The following is a 20798-nucleotide window of genomic DNA, read 5'->3' on the forward strand; positions in this document are numbered from 1 at the left end:
AAGGGAGGAAGGGAGGAAAGGAGAGAGAGAGACACACAGAGAAAGACACAGAGAGATAGAGACAGAAATAGGGATAGAGACAGACAGAGAGACGGAGAAGTGGAAATGTAGGATATGGGCACTGACTGGTGTGATTACTGGATTTTTTTCCTGACTCTGTTGACTATTGCATTGCTACCTCAAATCCTAGAATACTGTCTTGTTACTTTGTCACTTGTAGTTTTTCTAAGGCTTCTTCTTAATTGTTTATTAGGTTTCGGGATTAACTGTTGAATAGTTTGGGTTCTTGTTTGTCTATTATGAGTTTAATTGTTGATCTAACTTTGCATTTGTTCTGTGCATATACATATATATATATATATATATATATATATTCTAGAATACTTAACATCTACAGCATATGCAGCTACATGCACAATATACACTCAATAACACTGCACTTTTGAGTGTATCTACACATGTACTCAGACATACACACCAACTACATATTCATACCAGTCTGTACCTATGAACATCTTGTATGCATACCTCTGTGGGCAACACATATAGATACACACATGCACTACATGAATACTCATGTCAAAACTAGAATATATGTGTTCATCCCATACATATTAATGTACTACACATACAAATAATGTATATGCATATAAAACACCCATGGTATACTACATACACACCACCATGTATGTATACATGTAACACATACTCCATCATGCCAATGAGAACTCGTGATATCAGACATTTTCTCTTGTTATCCAGCTGCTACAAAATCCAAACATTGTAGATACTTGCAAATCTGTATGGGTCCTGATGAGCCCTATCACCTAGAGTATAAGTTACTTCATCTGGTATTTACTAGTTACTCCCCACTGAGACAAGAGGGGCATCCATTGGATCCTCTGGCATCCCTGTCTCCTTTACCTGCTCAGTACTTCTATAAAATACTAGCACTTGCACCTTGCTAATTGAATATTCTAAACATTTTTAATATCATAAGAAATATATGTATATATTTGATGTATTTCTTGAAAGTCTTGTCTTGAGAATATGATACTGTATGAAATAGCCACCAACTAATAATCACTACAAAATTGCTAATAATTTTGTGGAGTGAGAGAAATGTATAGTACTTTATGAAATAATACATTGGTATATGTATGGTATAAATAATACATTGATATATATATTTTCTGTCTCACGCATTCAAGGACTGCTTATATATATCACAATGATTAAGTCTTTGCTGCACATCATGCAACGTGGATAAAATCTGTGCTTCTCTTCCTTTAGAATGAGAAAGAATGCTGAGAGGGAACCCATTTTCACAAAGGTAAGCAGACGACCTGAATTTAGGCAGATGAAAGTAAGGCAGGGATTTCTAGTATCTATTGATTTCTTTTAGATCAGAATAATCCTCATATCAAAGAGACACATTCCTATAGTTGAGTCTTATTTTTAGCAGTTAAGCTATGTATACAACTACTGAGAATGATAGAAAAGATCTACAAGGGACATTGCTTGTAGCTATAGGCTAAGACCTGGCTGTTTGATGCTGTCATTGGCTTTGTGACAATAACAAAAGAGAACATGAAGGAGACTGGAAAGAGTACTTGCTTGAAGCTTGCAGGTAGGTTTTAGGACTTGATGTTTAACAATGTATCCCTCCTCATATTCTAGTCCTCAAATGAACATGACAAATGGGATTACAATATACAGCCTTGGGTATGCCACAGCTTCACCGCTTTCACAGACCTTCAATTGATAGATGTTTTCATTTTTACCCTTGAAGCATATCAGAAATTGCTAGTTGCCACATCCCTTTGATAGCAAAGTGGGTTAAAATGTTCTTATGGCTTTAATTTTTCACTAAATACAATCATGATTCTCACAGATCACTGTAATCGTTTTTTCTTTTAATGTTTAGCCAATATCCAAGCACATTTGGAAACTCTTGCTGTTATTCACACCTGATTTAAAAAAAAAGCAACAACAAGACTTACATCCTTATTTCAGAGTTCTTGTAATGTGCCAACACTAGTTATATATCACAGCCATTCTCTTCCTTCCCACTCTTTCCATTCAGGTTCAAATGCAGGCAGAAAATTGTCTTCCTTGGAGGAGTTTTGCTTCACTCTGAATTCCCACTGAGCCATGAATGGCCTTCATGTCTGATGGAAAACATGACACAGCAGGGACCACTCAGATGACTGAATGTGGGGAAATATAAAGTACACAGGAAGTGGCTGCTACAAAAAATAAAAAATGCTAACCAGAAAGCAAACTTGGGATAATAAAGCTTCAGTAATATGAGAACAATTCATAGTGGCTTCACATTCCTTGAAATTTAGATAAATAGATTGTTACATTTTAGATCACTTAGTTTAATATATATTATAGGCTGCACTGAGCCACTTATCATATCTAATTACCTAAGCTTTAACACCACTGAATTAGAAAATAGAGGCCATGTGGAGATAACATGATGATCAGGTGAATGTTATCATAAGGGTGAGGTCCTAGCTACTATAGCTCCTGTTCTTAAAACAGCAGGAGAAAACACCAGTAATGTGAAAGCTAAGAGAATTGATCATGTAAAGACACAGAGGGAAAGCAGTTATCTCCTGCGGGAGAAAGTCTACTAAGAAAATTATTTCCATCTTTAACCTCTCATCACATGTTGTGATGACACATTCCCAACAAATGACAGCCAATGCATTTAACTAATGCATGTTCCATTTCCAAAGTGTATTTTAAAATAAATTCTGTTGTGCAACATTGTTTCCTGATTACGTAGCAATTTTCTATATGTTTATAAAGAAACAATAGAGGGGAATTTTTACAGCTTTTACACAATACAATTATGAGTGTTTTAAAAGGTAGAAATGTTAATTACTGTAGCTTAATGCATACATGTATCAGGTTTGCACACCATATAGCATAAATATGTATACTTTGTGTCAAGTAAAAGTTTTAAATTCTAAAATAAAGAAATAAGAAAAACAAATTTTTGTGACTATAAATATGTTTTCCCTTTTATTGAAAATAGAAGGCTTTTTCATCACATAGTATATCCTGATTTCAGTTTCTCCTCCCTCTTCTCCTGTCAGTTCCTTCCATTTTCTTTCCCATCTCTTTCCACTCCTTTGTCACTATCATTAGGAAAAAAATACAGGCTTCTATGGGATAATAATAAGACAAAATATAACATAATGACAAAAGTTAACACATCAGAATTGGACAAAACACACAAATAAGGAAAAATGCCCTAGAAAATTCACAAGAAATAGATATAGACATTAAAACCTCTAGTGTATAGTTTTTGCTACCCTTCTTTAAGCTCCAGGCAAAACGTGCTATCATTCCCTGTTCAGAGAATATTGGATCTACAGATGAAAAGTACATACACACATGTACCTCAATTTCATCCTGCCTTATTGGCTCAATTGCTGGGTGCGCCTAATCCCCTGTGGCTAGCGGGACCTTTCCAATGCTCTTAGCTCAGCGCCTCTTAATCTGCCCTTAGTTTAGTGTCCTGCCAACCCAAAACGCCCTCTGCTTAGTAGTGTCTCTAATCTTCCACCTGGAGAAGTGGCCTACGGTTGTGCCACCTGAGATCTCACTAGACTGGTCACATTTTCTCCCTCCATAGCATGGTGAAATTCTCTCTTATTGTGTCTTTTAGCCTGCACGCAGGAACCCGGGAAGTCTTTTCTCTTTTCTTCTGCCCAGCAATTGGCTCCTTATCATCTTTATTGATTGATCAATAACCAACTGGGGACTAGGACCTTAGCATCAGAATCACCCCCTACAGAAGTCCATTTATTTGTATACTCTGGAATCTCATAAAAACCACTGAACTAAAAGTCAGGATATAAACATGAAAGACTGTAGGGTAAAAAAAAAAGAGAGAGGAAAAAAACTATATAAATAAGATAAAAAGGGGTGAGGCGGAGTATTCTCTAGGAAGTCCGAGAGATCTGGGATGAGAGAGGATCCCAGAAGTCAATGTAGGTGACCTTAGGCAAAATGCTCTACAGTGGAGATACGGAACCTGAAGAGACAACATTCAGAACCCCCACTGGAGAGATGTGGACACCAATCCACCTACAAAGCTTTTGAACTAACATTGGTACTGTCTAAAAGAATTACATGGACAAAGATGGAACAGAAACTAAAGAAAAGGGCTGACTACTGACTGGCCCGTTTTGAGACCTATCCTATGGGCAAGCACCAATTCCTCACACTGTGTTGCTAGGTTGTGCCTGCAGACTGGAGCCTAGCATAGCAGCACTCTGAGAGGCTCTACACAGCAACTGACTGCGACAAAAGCAGATTCCCACAGACAAATATTAGATGGAGGTCAGAAACCACTATAGAGGAGTTAGATGAAGGAATAAAGGCCATCAAGGAGATGACAACCCCACAGGAAAACCAAGAGTGTCAAATAACCTAGACCACTCGAAGCTCCTCGAGACTAAGCCACCAACCAAAGAGCACACACTAGTGGATTCAGGGCCCCACTAGTACATATAGCAGAGGGCTGTTCTTCCTGGCCTCAATGGGAGGGGATGCACCTAATCCTGCAGAGACATGATGCACCAGGGTCAGGGAATAGCAGTGCTACCCTCACAAAGGTTAAGGGGAGGGTGGGTGGAGGAAGAAAGTCTGTGAGGTATAAATAGGGACAACGTTTGGAATGTAAATAAATAAATAAATAAATTTAAAAGTAAATACACAAGACAAAATAAAAATTAAAAATAAGATTAAGAAAAATCCATGACTCTGATATACATTATGAGACAAGAAACTTCCAAAGATGTGTTGAGTTTATTACCAGTTAGCTATCAACTGCTTATGTTTCTCCTTCAGTAGCATACAGAGTACTTTCCTATATCAAAAATGTTAGCAGGAAGTGTGTTCTTTCCGTATATGTATCTTGGAGACTTGCTATGTATCTGAGTTATGTGGTTAGTTTAGGGAAAGTTCCATGAGGTGCTGAGGAAATGGTATAATTTCTGTGTTTTGGTGACAGGTTCAATCAATATTGTTAGGTACAATCTTTTTGGGTTATAAAGTGAGTTAGCTCTAGTATTTCTCTGTTTAGTTCTTGTCTGGGTGACCTGTCTATTGGTGAGGGGGGATATTTTCTCCCATGATCAATGTTTAAGATTACATATGTGATGTTTTTTTTGAGACAGAATTTCTCTGTGTATCCTTGACTGTCCTGGAACTCACTCTGGCCAGGTTTGTCTCACACTCAGAGATCTAATTGCCTCTGCCTTCTGACTGCTGGGGTTAAAGTCATGTGCCACCATGCCTGGCAATATGGTTTAAACTGTAGTAGTGTTTCATTTATGAGCATTAATGCTCTTGTGTTTCATACATAGATATTAATAATTTAAATGTCTTCTAGGTGGACTTTTCCTTTGATAATGTAGTATCCTTTCCTATCTCTTCTGATTAGTTTTTGTTTGAAATCTATTTGACAGATATTAAAAGGGCTATACCAGCTTGATTCTTAGCTTCTTATTTGCTTGGAATATTTTTTCCCATTCTTTTATCTTCAGAGATGTCTATCCTTGATGTTAGAGTATGTTACTTGGCAGAAGAGTAAATCCTGGTTTGCCTCAATTATGTTACTCTGTGCCTTTTTATTAGGGAATTTGGACCTGAGACAACTGATTTTGAGAGATATCAATTAGCAGTGTGATATGGTTTTGTTGTTGTTGTTGTTTGTTTGTTTTATTTTTGATTCCTGCTCTTTTGTTGTTGTTGTTGTGGTCATGGTGGTGGTAGTGGCAGGGTGTCTAAAGTAAGTCAGGTCTAATTCCAGTATAGTTCTGTTTTTATATGGTACTCGTTTTTTTTCCCCTCGTAGCTTTTAATAATCTATCTTTGTTCTCTATGTTTAGTGTTTTGATTATTATGTGCTATTTCTATAACTTAAATTCTTTTCATTGTTTGATTCAACTGTGTTTTTGTTTTTTCACTGAGGTTTCTAGTTATTGCTATTTCAAAACAATTGTAATCTAAATCACTTTTAACAGGGACATCACTACATTTATGATTTTTTGTACTTGGAGACATTGCTTTGATTATTCATGTTTGTATATTTGGAATGGGACCTAGGCATTTGGAATTAGGTAATTCATACTGTTTCTTGGTATGGAAATCTTGTCTACCTTTTTTGAATCTCCTCTGCCTGTTACTTTGATTTTAAGGTGACTGATCAGATACATGGAGCATAATTGGAAAATTCAGGTGTTAATGTTTGAATTGGCTTTCAGTAGAAGTTGAGACTAAGTGAGATTTTTAAGACTAGGAGTAGATTTTCTGTAGGATTGCTAGATTCACATAGTCAATCTTTGACAACCTGAAAATAGTGTTCAGAACTTTTCTTCAGGTAAGTGGTGTTAGTAGTTTTTATATGATTCTAGGATTCCATATCTGAATGGTATGGAGAGGGTGGAAGGCAGGTGCAGGAAATGTGGTTGTTAGGTGAGGCTTTGGGTGAGTGGAGTTGCTAGTGTGTTGGTCTAATGCTAGTGCATGAAAACTTGTGACCCACTTCTGGGGAACCAAGCTAATCAAAGACCTTCGAAAAAGTTCTGGCAAAAGGGCTTGCCGGGTGGCAGACATGGCAAGGTCCTATCTCAGGCTGGGTCCAGGACTTTGAAAGAGCTAAAGTATCAATTCCTGAAAATCTGAGCACCCCATTCCCTAAGGGCAATGGTAATTGGGCCCAATGCCACTGCATGCTTGCTCTGAAATGGACTCAAGATATCCTATTTAACATTGTGAAACAATCCTTGATTTACTTTCTGCAGTTTTGTTCCATCTTATAATAATTTTCTGCTGACCCTGACCCACTTTTCCTCTGTAAACAGTATATAAGATTCTGATCTTTTCAATAAACTTGCTGGCTTGAGTTATAAGCCCATGTAAACCTTTTGGTCCCAGCTTTCTGAATTTTCTCATCCTTTATCCTCTCAGCTTCTCATCCATTGTCCTCCCCTTTGACACATCAATGTTCAGGACCCTTATTACTGTGGCTCTGTATCAACCACTGTGGTATCTGCCTCATTAGTATATGTAGAATGTTGCTCAGAAAAGTGAATGTTTGGATTTCTAAAGTTTCATTATATCATAATATTTACATTAACATAACAAAAGGACAGCTTATTTCTCTCTCTCTGGATATTGTCATGCTAGTGAGTAAAACTCAGAACCTGTCATGTGTTAGACAAATGTTTTATTATTGAACCATTTGCATGGCACTTTAGTAATTTTTTAAAAAGAATTCATCAAACTGCAAATTAATTAGACATTTTTAGTGTTATTAAACACTAAAATAATGGATCAAAGAAGTTGTCTTGGCTTACTATTTTTCAGAAACAAGTACTGTGGTAACAATTTAAAAGAGACATTTATGAGTAAATGGGAAATTTAATATTTTTGGTCTAAGAGTATAATTTATACACATGACACAGCAAATTAACTCAGCAGGTTACATGTATATATTTGAGGGAGTAAAGGGGTCATGGGAGGGGTTGAAAGAAAGACAGGGAAGAGGGAGAATTATATAAGTATATTTTAATTTAAAAATTTCAGTAAATACATAAAAATTTTATTTAATGTATTTTGGATGGTGTTAGAGTTTTACTTCTGTGAATAGGTAGCATGACCAAGTCAACTCTTATGAAGAACAACATTTAATTGGGGCTGGCTTACAGGTTCAGAGGTTTAGTACATAATCATCAAAGTGGGAACACAGCAGCATCCAGGCAGGAATGGTTCAGGAGAAGCTTGAGAGTTCTACATCTTCATCTGAAGGCTGGTAGCAGAGTATTGACTTCAGGCAGCTAGGATGAGAGTCTTAAAAAGCCCATAGTGACAAACCTGTTCCAACAAGACCATACCTCCAAACAGTACTACTTCCTGGGCCAAGTATATTCAAACCATGACATTTCACTCCCTGGTCCCTAGAGGCTTGTTCAAATTAATGAGTCTATGGAGGTCATATCTAGCTATAGCTTAATAAAAACAAACCTACACTTATTCCAACGTACAAAGTCCCCATATTCTATAGCAGTATCAACAATGTTAAAACTCCAAAGTTTCTTAGCTGAAATACCCAACAAAGAGAAAGAACCTGTAGAGACCATAGCCAGAGGTTAAACATGGCCCCTGATTGATGGATGGGACCACCCACCCATCTCATAAATATTAATTCAGAATTGCTCCTATCTAAAGAGAATACAGGGACAAAGAGTGGTACATAGACTGAAAGAAAGGCCATCAGAGACTACTCGCCTGGGGATCTATCCGATATGCAGACACCAAACCCAGACATTATTGCTGATGCAAAGAAGTGCTTGCTGACAGGAGCCTGATATAGGTGTCTCCTGAGAGTCTTTGCCAGACCCTGACCAATACAGATGTGGATGCTTGGAGCCAACTGTCTGACTGACGACAGGGACCTCAATGGAGGAGTTAGGGGAAGGACAGAAGGAGCTGAAGGGGTTTGCAACCCCATAGGAAGAACAACAATATTAGCCAGACACCCCAGAGCTCCCAAGGACTAAACTACCAACCAAAGATCATACATGGAGGGACCCATAGCTCTAGTTACAAATGTAGCAGACCATTGCCTTATCTGGCTTCAATGGGAGGGGAGGCATTTAGTTTTGTAAAGGCTTGATGCTCCAATGTAGGGGAATGTCAGGGCAGTGAGGCAGCAGTAAGTGGGTGAAGGAGCACCTTCATAGAAGCAGGGGATAGTGGGCACGGGATAGGGGGTTTGTATGGGGGCAACTGGGAAGAGGGATGGCATTTGAAATGCAAATAAATAAAATAACCAATAAAAAAGGAAGAAAGAAAAAATAAATTTCAAAGTCTCTTCTGAGATCCATCCAATCACTTAACTGTAATCCCCAGATGAAGACAGGAAACCAATTGGGCAAAATCCAAATTCTGCATCTCCATGTCTGATGTCAAAGCAGTCTTCAGATCTCCAACTTCTTTTTTATCTTTGTTTACAGCAACAAACTTTCTTTCTAGGGCTGGTTCTACTCCCTACTAACGGCTTTCCTCAGGAGATATCCTATGGCTCTGCCATCCTGAAAATCTTGGGTCTCCAAGGCAGTTTGAACGTTACAAATTCTTGTTTCAATATCTGTGATCCACACATGGTCTTCTGAGCTCCTCCAAAGGGCTTGGTTCACTTCTCCAGCTCTGCCCTAAGCACTATAAGCTCAAGTTGATCCACCCCACTGCTGCTGCAGTTTTTGGTGATCATTCCATGGTACAGGCATCTTCAATACACTTGGGATCATCCACTAAAACTAGATACCATCAATAGCCTCTCATAGGCTCTGCATGGTGCCAAGCCTCAAATCCCTTGCATGACCCCTTCAGTTCTGGACCATCAACTGCAACTGAAGCTGTACCTTCACAAATGGCCTTCAATGGCCTCTCACAGTGCCAAGCCTCGGCTGCTCTACATGACCCCTTCAGCCCTTCAAAACCAGTACTACTTGGGTGACTCTTACACATTATCAAGTCCTATTGTAGCATGAGGTAAAACCTTAGCTATCTCTGGAACACAGCTTCTTTGTAGTCTCAGAAAACACTTCCTAGAAGATTTTACCTCAGGGATGCTGCTCTTTTCTTAATTACTGCTAATTTCTTAGCTCCAGCTAACCAGCATCAATTGTCCCAGTAGTTTCTTTCTCCTCTTGACTATAAAGCCAGAGATATGTGGCCAAGGTGCCTAATTCTGCTCTTGGAAGGAGCTGCAACATGGCCCCCTTTTTCTACTGCATTATCACTAGCTTCCTCTTTTCCAATGATTTCACTGCTTAAACTTAGCTGTCCTGGATCTTGCTTGGTAGATTGACCTTGAACTCAGAGATCTGCATGCCTGTCTCCTGGGATTAAAAGTGTGAACCAACATCTCTGGATCTAAATTTAGCTGGGTAGGATCTTCCCCCAAAGTCCCACTCCCTAAATTTGTTATCTCTTTGAACACAGGACTCAGCTCCATTTTACTTCCTGATATGCCATTAATACTCAAACTATATATTTATAATTTTCCTTTCTAAGCTTGCTATTCTTGTTTAAAACCCTCTAAATGAGACATAACCAGAAAACAAAGTCTATGATAGGTATCTCTGAGACTTCCTTTGTCAGTGCAATTAATCTGAGTCTCTTCGCCTTAGCCTCAAACAGACTCTTCAGACAAGGCCAAAAAGCAGCTGTGTTTGTCATCAAAATGCTACAAAAACAGTCTCTAGGCTACATACTAAAGTTCTTCTCCACTGAAACCTCTTGAGCCATGTCTGCACAATTCAAATGACTCTCAGTAACAATGTTTTCCATGTTCCTGCTAGGATAGCCATTAAGCCCCATTTAAAGCATCTCACTGCCTTCCAAATCCAAAGTCCCCAAATTCACATTTTTCCAAACAAAAGCATGGTCAGGCATATAACAGCAATAACCTTGTCCCTGGTACCAACTTCTGTCTTAGGGTTTTACTGCAACTCTTATAAAGAACAACATTTAATTGGGGCTGGCTTACAGGTTCTGAGGTTTAGTCCATTATCATCAAAGCAGGAACATGGCAGCATCCATGCAGGCATGTTACAGGAGGAGCTAAAAGTTCTACATCGTCATCTGAAGGCTGGAAGCAGAATATTGACTTTCAGGCAGCTAGGATGAGAAAAACAAGGCCACGCCTCCAAATAGTGCCACTTCCTGGGCCAAGAATATCCTAACCATTACAAATGGCCAGAATAAGGCTATCCTAACAGGTGAGAATTGCAGATACCAAATTTCCATCCTTTTCCTTCATGCTTTCATTTCCTAAAAAAACAGCATCAAGGTTTTTACGCATAAAAACCTCTATTATTACTTTGAAACCCTTTTCAAAGCAGCCGTTGGAGGTCAGAGAGCCCAGAGTGCCTAGCCATATGGATATGCACTTGTCTGTTCACAAGATTCTGAGTCTGCTCAAGAATACTGATTGACTCCTTGCTTCTAACTCAGAGCCTTGCTTTATCTGCAATTCTGTCACCATCCAGCCTACTGAATCTCAGAGCTTTTTTCCTGGTTCCTGCTTGTGTCATCATTCTAAAGGCTATTGTTTTAAAAGAAATTGATCATTTTTATTTTATAGAATTACTCATCTTTGGACCAAGAATTCTCTATTGTCTCACATTTGCTGTATAGGAACATAGGCCACTTATGCCTTTCACAGGATGTTTCTCTAAAGCAGATATAGGCCTAAATATCTCTGGTCTTTGCACAGTGAACCTTCCTAGTGATGTTAGGGTTAAAGCTACTGTGAAGAATGCTGCTGACTTTATGTCACAAATCACCATGTGCTGAACATACAGATTTTCATGTATCATCAAACTTAACCAGGACGGTATGTGGAGTTATTTAAGATTGTCTCACTCATATCTCAACAAGGGGCCCACGATATCTGACATTCGATACACTGAAATTGTTTCTTAGATTGCTGTGATTATGCTTGGGTCTCTTACAAAATTATCAACTAAGAGAAATGAAATACTGGCTATCATTTCACACTCAGTGTATCCTAAGGAATGAGATAAGGGAAGGGTAATCTTGTTTATTCAATCTGAGTAGTATATGCATCTGTGATGGAAATTGCGAGACTAGTGGGGGATGCAGAATGAGTCAATGCTTCATAGTAATTACATTTGTCGAAGCATAGTTACAAAAATAGTTGTGTGATTTCTAGTTTTAGGCTTATTAGTAAAACTACAACTTATTTTTTTTGTTAACTTTTTTGAGAATTTCTATCTGAACTCCTTATATATATCATCTCCCAATCCCTTTCAGCTCTTCAACACTTCCCCATCCCTTCTCTTCTCGAATCTATGGCCTCTTATTATTATGTGTATATGCATAGACATATATGTAAATTTATAAATATAAAATTCTGTGTTCATTTAAGGTTGCTCATACGTACATATGTTTAGGGATGACTGCTTGAGATCAGATAACCTATTTGGAAGATCATACTTTTTGTCCAGAGTTCCCAGGATGTATACACTGCCTAGATGTAGCAGCTTAGCAAGAGTTAAGATATATAAAGGTACAGGGTTCCAGTTACTTTGGTTGAACCTATAATAGCCTCAAAGCAGAAGACTAGTGGTATGCTAAAAAGGATACACCAAAACGAGCTGTGATGTTTGTCTCTTGGAGGGAAAAGGTACAATCCCATGTTTTAATAGAAAAATATCTATTATGTTCAGTAATAGATATTTAAATTAGGTTCAGTACTTCCCATGATTTTTGGCCTATGCTGGGCATCTTAAGTTATTTTCTGTAAATGTAGTGTGATAGAAATGTTACTCAAATGTGTTAGGAAAACGTCCAGTCATTGAAGCTTCCAAAAACCTGAACAGAAACAGTGAAACTCTTGCGAATCAGAGCAGATGTGACCCTGTGTGTCAGTACAGAGAGGGCACCATGGTAACATGTCAGGGGTGGTGCTCAAGAACTATGACATGAAAAGAAGAAAATTGTTCTAGGTGAAAAAAATACAGTAAATGGATCACTCCTTCAACACTACACACTACTCTTCCCTTTAAAATAAATCAGGCTGTAAAATAAAATTGGTCTCTTTTCTCTTTAAAAGAAACCCCAAAAGTTCATGTGAATCTCTCCCCATGCAGTCATTGTTCTCCATGTTTTAAGATTTATTATCCTTGATACGGCATTACATGACTACATACATATATATGGACAAGATGTATATGGTTTTATGAAGTATAAGCAAGAAAAAAATCATGAAATTTGTTTGTCAGAGAAATCAACCACTTCAAATGATTATCTCCTGTCATATTTAAACATAACTTTGTTCTTATAGCTACAAAATATCCTGTCATGTATTTGTTAATATTTTTCTTATCCATTCCTCTATTATTGGACACCTAGTTTGGTTCCATAATTTATTTTGTAAATAGTACTACAGTAAATATTGATATGCACTTAGGTCTGGATATATATGTATTTAAAGATCGTTGGATAAATGCTAAGGAGTGGCATAGTTTGGTGACCTATTGTGAGATTTGTTTATGGAAGGGGCACCCACATAGATTTTAGTGGGGGCTGGGCAAGTTTCCATTCTCACTACTTATGCATAAAGTCCTTTTTTTTTGTCCACATTCTCACTGGCATTTGTTTATAGACTTTTATTTTCCTAAGGACTTTTATTCTTTCAAGACTGGCATGGGAAATTTAATTTGCATTACAATAAATTTGTAGATTGCCTTTGGCAAGATAGAAATTTTCACAATATTAAGTCATCTAACTCATTTTACATTAATTTTATATCCTGCCACGTTGGTCAAAATGTGTCATCTACCGATAGGTATATTTTGACTTCTTATTTTCTGTTTTTATCCATTTAATTTTTTTCATTTACATTTAGTCATTACCCAAAGATTGGAAAGATTGGAGATGCTTGCCTTCTTGCTACTCTTTGTGAAACTTTTTTTGAGCTTTTTATCCACTTAGGATGCTTTTGTGGATGAGTGCAAGGTAGGATCTCAATGAGTGCACTTCTATTTTCTTTTCCCTTCATATGTCACTAGGAACTAACATATTTTCATGCCCAAATTGGATGCTGCTCTACCTCAATTGCAGCAAAGTATTAAATACATGGAGACCTTTAGTTTGAGTAATGCTGCTACTGAAGAGAGTTAAAAACCACACTTTTGCCCAGCACTGTAGCAGCCACTTTCTGACATGTTCTGTAACTCCAGTAATATTCCCTCCATTTTATAAATTGGAAAAACAAATCACAGTGCTTTATTTAGGGTTGTTGTTCTGGAGATGTAGCACCATGATCAAAAGCAGCCAGGGCAGAAACCTGGAGGCAGGAACTGATACAGATGCAAGAGAGGAGTGCTGTTTGCTTGCTGCACCTGTGTCTTCATAGAATTTAGGACAACCAGCCCAGGGGTATCCTTATCCCCAATACTCAGTGTCCTCCCACATCTATCACAAGCTAAGGAAATGCCCTACAGGTTTGTCTACATCCCAGTCTTATGGAGGCATTTTCTCAATTGTGGCTCTCTCCTCTTGGATAATTCTAACTTATGTCAAGTTAACATAAAATCAGCTGTAGTGATAATGATCAATTTTGGAAGCAAATCTGAGCACTCAGGAGGAAGTGCAGTCTAGTCTCTAACCTGTCCCATCCAAGACCAGACTATAAGTATTTCCACAACTACATTACACTGAAAAATTACACTTGGTCTCTAACTAAGTTTTGCATAATTATTTCTCCTTCTTTCAGGGTAAAAAAGCAAATGGCTTCTGATGGCAACAAACAAGCTTAGCCCTCTTGTCTAAGCTCTGATAGGAACTGAGTATTGATAATGCTTTGCTTATAGTCCATATCTCTGAACAGGACTATGGTTCTTTGTGTATAGCAAGCTACTGAACATTTATTGCTCTCCATCTTCAGAAAGTATATCCTACACCAATTTTAAGTCCTGCATCAATTTTGTGTGCATACTTTCTAATTATTCAAGTGAATGTTGAGTAATTTTTCTGTTATACAATTATCTGGACTCATCTCTCTTTAAATTATTGTAAAGAACCTTCCTTAATATTCATATTTCTCTTGTACTGCTTGCCACCAGTTCTCTCTGGGTATACTTTCTGACTAGACTATTCCATTCACACTAAAGAATGACGGAGTGGGGGATCACTGTGATTAGGATATCTAAGTCACAGAAATTCCTATATAATTAAAAGTCATCATTTGTCATTAAATAGGAAACAGAGTTCACTGAGATCAAGTGATGCAATTAATGGTGAGTAATAACAGGTAAATGTAACTAAGGGATGGGATAGAATTGTGTGAGTGATTGGTAGAATTGGTCTTATCACATCGTAATTGCAATCATATAGGGATGTTCACGTTTCAAAGATGCAGAATCGGAGTAGAAGTTAACCTTTGATGAGTGCGGTGCTATAGGCTCAGTGATGGATGCATCTATGACCAAATTTATCACTGTGTAAAAAACAGAGAATCTGAGCTGAAGGGGTAGTTCATATTCTTTTCATTTAGGCGTTGTATATGTCTATCAGCAGAAAGAGAGAGCAGTGCTAAAAATTTCATGGAAGACTTCAAGGAGAATAAAGGAAATCTATATTCACTCACTGTAGTGGTTGAATTGTATTCTGTTCTCTGACATACATTAACCTTCTGATCTCCTTTTGTGGCCTCATAAGGAATTCATTATTACTTTTCTTAATGATAAAATTGTTTGGACCAAGTGTTTCATTAGAAGGACAAGCTTGATCAAGTCTTGAGCACAAAGCCCTCAGCTCTGTGAAGTAGAAAGTTAGTGTTCAAAAGAATTCTTATAACCTTTATATCTAAGTGGAAGACAATAGCACATTAGCCATTTCTCAGCCTCTCTGGAATTGGTGTGCATAAGAAAAGAAAATGAAAGAAGCAAGTGCTGCCCTTTCAAGGTAGTCTGTGGGATTCTTGGAGCAAGCACTATGTTCAATTTAAAATTCATCAGCCTATTTGAATACTTTTTCATTAATTCTGCATAATAATAGACCTGTCTAAAAATGCAGAGCAGGAAACACATTTGAATAAAAAAACCTGGTGCTCACAGACAACAAGAATTGTATTTAAAAAGTTAAAGCTCACCTTCCTTACTGCCTGATAATCTTCTCCAACAAGGAGTTAAATTTATCATGACAGGAATCAATTTTATTATCTATTCAAGAATACCTCTCTGTTTCTATATAATTTAACCCCAAGGAAAAAATTAATCAACCAACTTATTCTCTTTCTTCAAAGCACTAACATTCTGTTTGACCATTCACCATGTTATATATAAGTCCAGGCTCTAGAGTTTAAGTCCAGATGTTCAACTTGATTGTCTCTATCATACACTTTATAACACCATTTTTTGCATCCCAAAGTAGTTTTTAAATATTCAACATTCTCCTCTCTTCTCTGACCCACTCCCGTTCCTCAGGAGAATTCTAGTCAATAAGCCCAGCAATTGCTGTTAATTGGATCACAGCCTTTTCCCAGCTCAGTGCCTGACTTCTAAATGGGCAACACCTGTTACAGATATATTTGACTGATCTTATCTTAAAATGTTAGGTAGCAAGGCAGGGACTAGTAGCCATAGACATCACTGAGAATTGACCCCTCACTCATGGTTGGCTTTGGAAATCACCTTTTATACTTCTGGTAACATCACATTTACTCTTTATTGAAGTTTAAAATATGGTGTAAAATCAGGACACATGACACTCTGATCTGCTAAGATTAGAATATCACATACTTTCTTTTTCCCTCTAAGATTTAATCCAACTAGGCTCATCAATCAGGTGACTAAGAATCCATCCATTAGGAAAGCTGATTCACCAGAAGATATGTTAAGGAGATTGGAGAAATAGTTATCATCTTAGTGAGATAATGAACTTAACTTTTCCAGAAGTCCTTTCTCCATTCAGCCACCTATGGAGACTCAACCACAAAATCTGCTCAAGTTTCTAAGTTATAACAACAACAACAAAACAAAATTCACATAATTTCCTATTTCCTTATCTTCATTTCTTTAATTTTGGATACAGCCTTCAAGCCTAGGATGACTTCCTTGGAACTCTTTCACTCAAGTCTGCTCTTCCCATGTAGCTTTTTGCTCACCCCCACTGATGAACTTGCTTACTTTCTTGAACTCTAGTTCAAAATGGCATGGCTTCTCTCTTTCTTCCTCTTCTTCATCTCCTTCTTCCTTGCAATCGCCAAGATTTATAGCTTGCCTGTGTTGTTTTCTCTCACACACTAATAAAACTGTCCCCGAGCTTTCTTCTGAGCCTATCTCAAAATTGTGTTATTAACAACAAGAGCTCAAAATTAGGAGCCTCAAATTCTCTGGTAACTACATTACTTTACTCTCAATACTGTATTCTTGTCCTACATCTTGACTCACTGGGGATAAGGTAATATCTTAATGTGGTTATAACATTATAGAAATTGAATTAATCTGTAGACAAGTGTCTAATGGCTACATTTCAATCCATAGAGAACTTCATATATGACTGTGGTTTAATAGCCGAGGTATGAAATGGTCTATACCATGTAGTTATATGGAGATCCAATAATTCTATAACAACTGGTATATATACTTCCAAAGGAATATTATGAGAGCTTTCTGCAAGCATGGAGAGAATTGGTGAGTCGTTCCTGACAGGACAGACTACAGAGGAGATAAGGAGTTGGGTGGCACAGGGAGTGAGCTAGAAACCATGGTCAGAGGAATCTTTCAGCTGACTTGCAAGCAATTAGTCAGTTTTTGTGACTCTAACTAGCAATCAGTTGATTTCTTCTGCTCTGACTGACTAGCAGCCAGGTGGTTCTTTATTTATATACATTTCACAGAACAAAGACAGACTAGTGATTATCTAAGTGATACAGAATATATTTTTGACTTTTCATTACATGTCCAGGCTTACAAGTTCAGTAACAATTAGAAAATACAGACAGAACAGATTATTCTTGTTATTATTAACACTATATGTCTAACTTAAAGAATTTAAAGAATGTCACCTCCAAAGCAAACACATTTTACTATATGACAACCTGCTTTTAGGATGACAATCTTTATTGTTTGAAAGCACTACAGACAACTGAGCCACTCTTCTTATGAGCACCAAATACTAATACCAAGCTTCTTCTACTATATGTTTCATCATCTATCCTGAGAGACCAAATATTTTTGGGTTCAAACTCCATCTTAGGGACTTGACCTAAGTTTGAACTCAAGTAAACAGGCCGGTACCCAGCACCAGTTTTCAAGTTATCCCCCCAAAAAGCTGGACCCTAGCTTCAGTTTCTAGGCTAACCTCAACAAGGCCTGTGTCTTCAGGTTAATCTCCCATAACAAATTCAGTATTTAGCACCAGTTTCCCGGTGGTTAACCCCCAATAAGCCTTCCCTCTGCCTAACAACCACCAATTAGAAAGAAATCAGAAGTTATGTTTATGGTTTGGCTCTCAGCGCCAGCCAATTATGCTAAAGGCCAGAGTAGCACCCCAATTCAATGCTTTCCAGGCTAGAAACACTCACCCTTCACTTGTCCTTTTCTATAAAACCTTATCTAATGAATGTTCAGGGCTTTTCCTCCATTGGAACCATCCAGTGAGTCTCCCACAGGTTAAGCCCAAGCTAGCTGGAATAAAGATCCTGATCTGATTACATCAGATCTACTCCTGGCTGGACTTTTGGGGTTCACAAACACTTCCTTGGTACTATAATACTATAAAATATAAAAGGTTTATTTTAGTCAATCTATCTTATTGAGTTTTACTTTTCCAGGGGTGTACCTGTATGACCGCCTATCTTTAAACTACATTTTTAGAGACTTGCAAGAGATCTTGAATCTGTAACTTATTCCCCTCGCCACTTAGTTTGTCAATTGTTTCTATTTGCCCTCCATCCATTATACTGTTTGAGTTAGCCCAGAGGTAGATTCCCCAAGATTACTAGAGTAATTGCCTCATCAAGCTGTGTTTATATGTGCTTAATGATCTCCAGTTCATAAGGAACAAAGAAAAAAGAAAACAAGAATCTCCTATCTCTAGTTTGTGTAACCATTCTTACCATTTATTCTCTGCCTTATCAATAAATGCTGATTACCCAGTGGTTGGGCAGAAGAGAGAACAGGGTAGAACTTCAGCCAGTTAGGGAAGAAGAGAGAGAGTAGTTAAGAGTTAAAGACTTGCGGAAGGCATCCAGTGGCATATCTGCCAGAGGAGAGAAAGATATTTTAGAGTTCAGATGGACAATGGAAGTTTTAATTGCAAGTATTTGGGATCATGCCTGGAAGATAGTTAGATTAGTTTAGGGGATTAATAGATCAATATTGCCCAGGTATTGAGGTGAAGTTTAAGATAAAGATATACAGCTGCTGTATTAATTTACTACTTACATTTATACTAAAAAATAATTCAGCCAGGCAGTGGTGGCACATGCTTTTAATCCCAGCACTTGGGAGGCAGAGGCAAGCAGATTTCTGAGTTCAAGGCAAGCCTGGTCTACAGAGTGAGTTCCAGGACAGCCAGGGCTATACAGAGAAACCCTGTCTTGAAAAACTGAAAAAAAAATTATTTTACAGAAAGATAAATGACCACCACCCCCACCCCACCCCAACCCCCTATCTGTCCTACTTCTTTGTACTAAAGCAGCTAGTAGTCTCTTTTTTCATTCTATTAGTTTTCATTTAACCCTTCAAAAGGGACTTAGAATGGTGAAAGGAGAACTGACACGTTCTGGTGAAGGATACCTTTTGGCATTGGTAGAAGATCCACAGCCCTTTGTCTCAATTCTGACAACCTGCTTGAGTATTGATCATAATACCCTATCCTTTATTTTTTTTGAGATGGCTAGGCTGATGCCATGACAGGCTTCAAATTGGCAGTTCAGGAGACAATGCCTAAGAAATGGGCAAGTCCAGGCAGGCCCAGGCAAATCAATTACTAGAAAAACACCCAAGGCTTCAGTCAGCTCCTCAGAAGCTGCCCTGACACCAGAAGCTGCCCCAGAACCTGGCCTGAGGCAAGGACAATGGGTCAATAACAGTTTCCAGACTTTCTCAGCAACAGTTTCCAGCCCCTACACCCTGGTAATGGTTCTGGAATGTCCCTGGAGATGGACTCAACAGATTAAGATAGAGGTCACCTACCCTCAAATTCACCTAATGTACTTTAAATCTGGCCTTCAAGTTCACTATCTCTCCATCTTAGTAATGAGAGACCCCAGTGTGCTGGACTTCTGCAAAATAAACACTCTACATTTACATACTATTTGAGTGTGGTTTATCATTCTATAGTGAATTATGAACCCTTATATTTTTCTCCTTTAAAAAAATCTGGTTATACAATGATCAGTTAAAAGCTTTCAGTATGGTCACCAGTTTCTCTGAAATATGTGGGCAGTCTTGTGTTGTAGATTTGGTCTAATGTTAGTATTATGTTAATTGGGTCCCTCAAATTGCACAAGAATCTGCATGAAAGATATTGATGTTCACTGCCCCCAGTTCATTTTGATTGGTAAGTAAAGTTGTCGGCAGCCAATGGCTTGGCAGGGAGACAGGAGAATTTAGGAGAGAATCAAAGGAGGAGGGAGATAGAACTGCCATGCCAAGAGAGGAGTAAAGACCAGGTCTGAAAATTGGAGAACAGAGAAACAGTCAACATGTAAGAGCCAGGGAAGAGTGGCTCCAATGGGCCTCCCTGAATGGGTCTAGGACAATAATGATAGAACATACATATTAGTAATAACTCAGGAATATCAGAGGGCAGGTGTTAGCTATATGGAGGTTTGGGAGTGGTCCAATCATTGACCTGCTTAAGGCATGTTAAAATATAAAGCTTTCTCTCTCTCTCTCTCTCTTGAGCTATTACTAACACCCATGCTCTATCATTATTACTCTCTGTTTCCCTACCTCCCTCTCTCTCTCCTTCTCTCTCTAACTCTCTCTCATCATTCTCTATTTCATAAAATGAAAATAACAAACAATAATATAAGCAACAGAAACAACAGAACAACAACAAACACAGTATAAAACAACAAAACACATACAGAAAACTCTTAACAAATGAAGCTCAAACAAAAAAACACCCATAGACAGTTCTTTTTGTGCTGCTGAATTGTACGAGAAAATGTGTGTGTGTGTGTGTGTGTGTGTGTGTGTGTGTGTGTGTGTGTGTGTGTG

General features: G+C 38.0%; 1 pseudogene; it reads right to left on the reverse strand.

Annotated features, from left to right (window-relative positions):
- The window catches only part of LOC114620554, a 30172-nt pseudogene that overhangs the window by 4596 nt on the left and 4778 nt on the right, over positions 1–20798 (reverse strand).

This window comes from Grammomys surdaster, unplaced genomic scaffold (assembly GCF_004785775.1).
Source record: "Grammomys surdaster isolate TR1022 unplaced genomic scaffold, NIH_TR_1.0 169, whole genome shotgun sequence".
NCBI lineage: Eukaryota > Metazoa > Chordata > Mammalia > Rodentia > Muridae > Grammomys > Grammomys surdaster.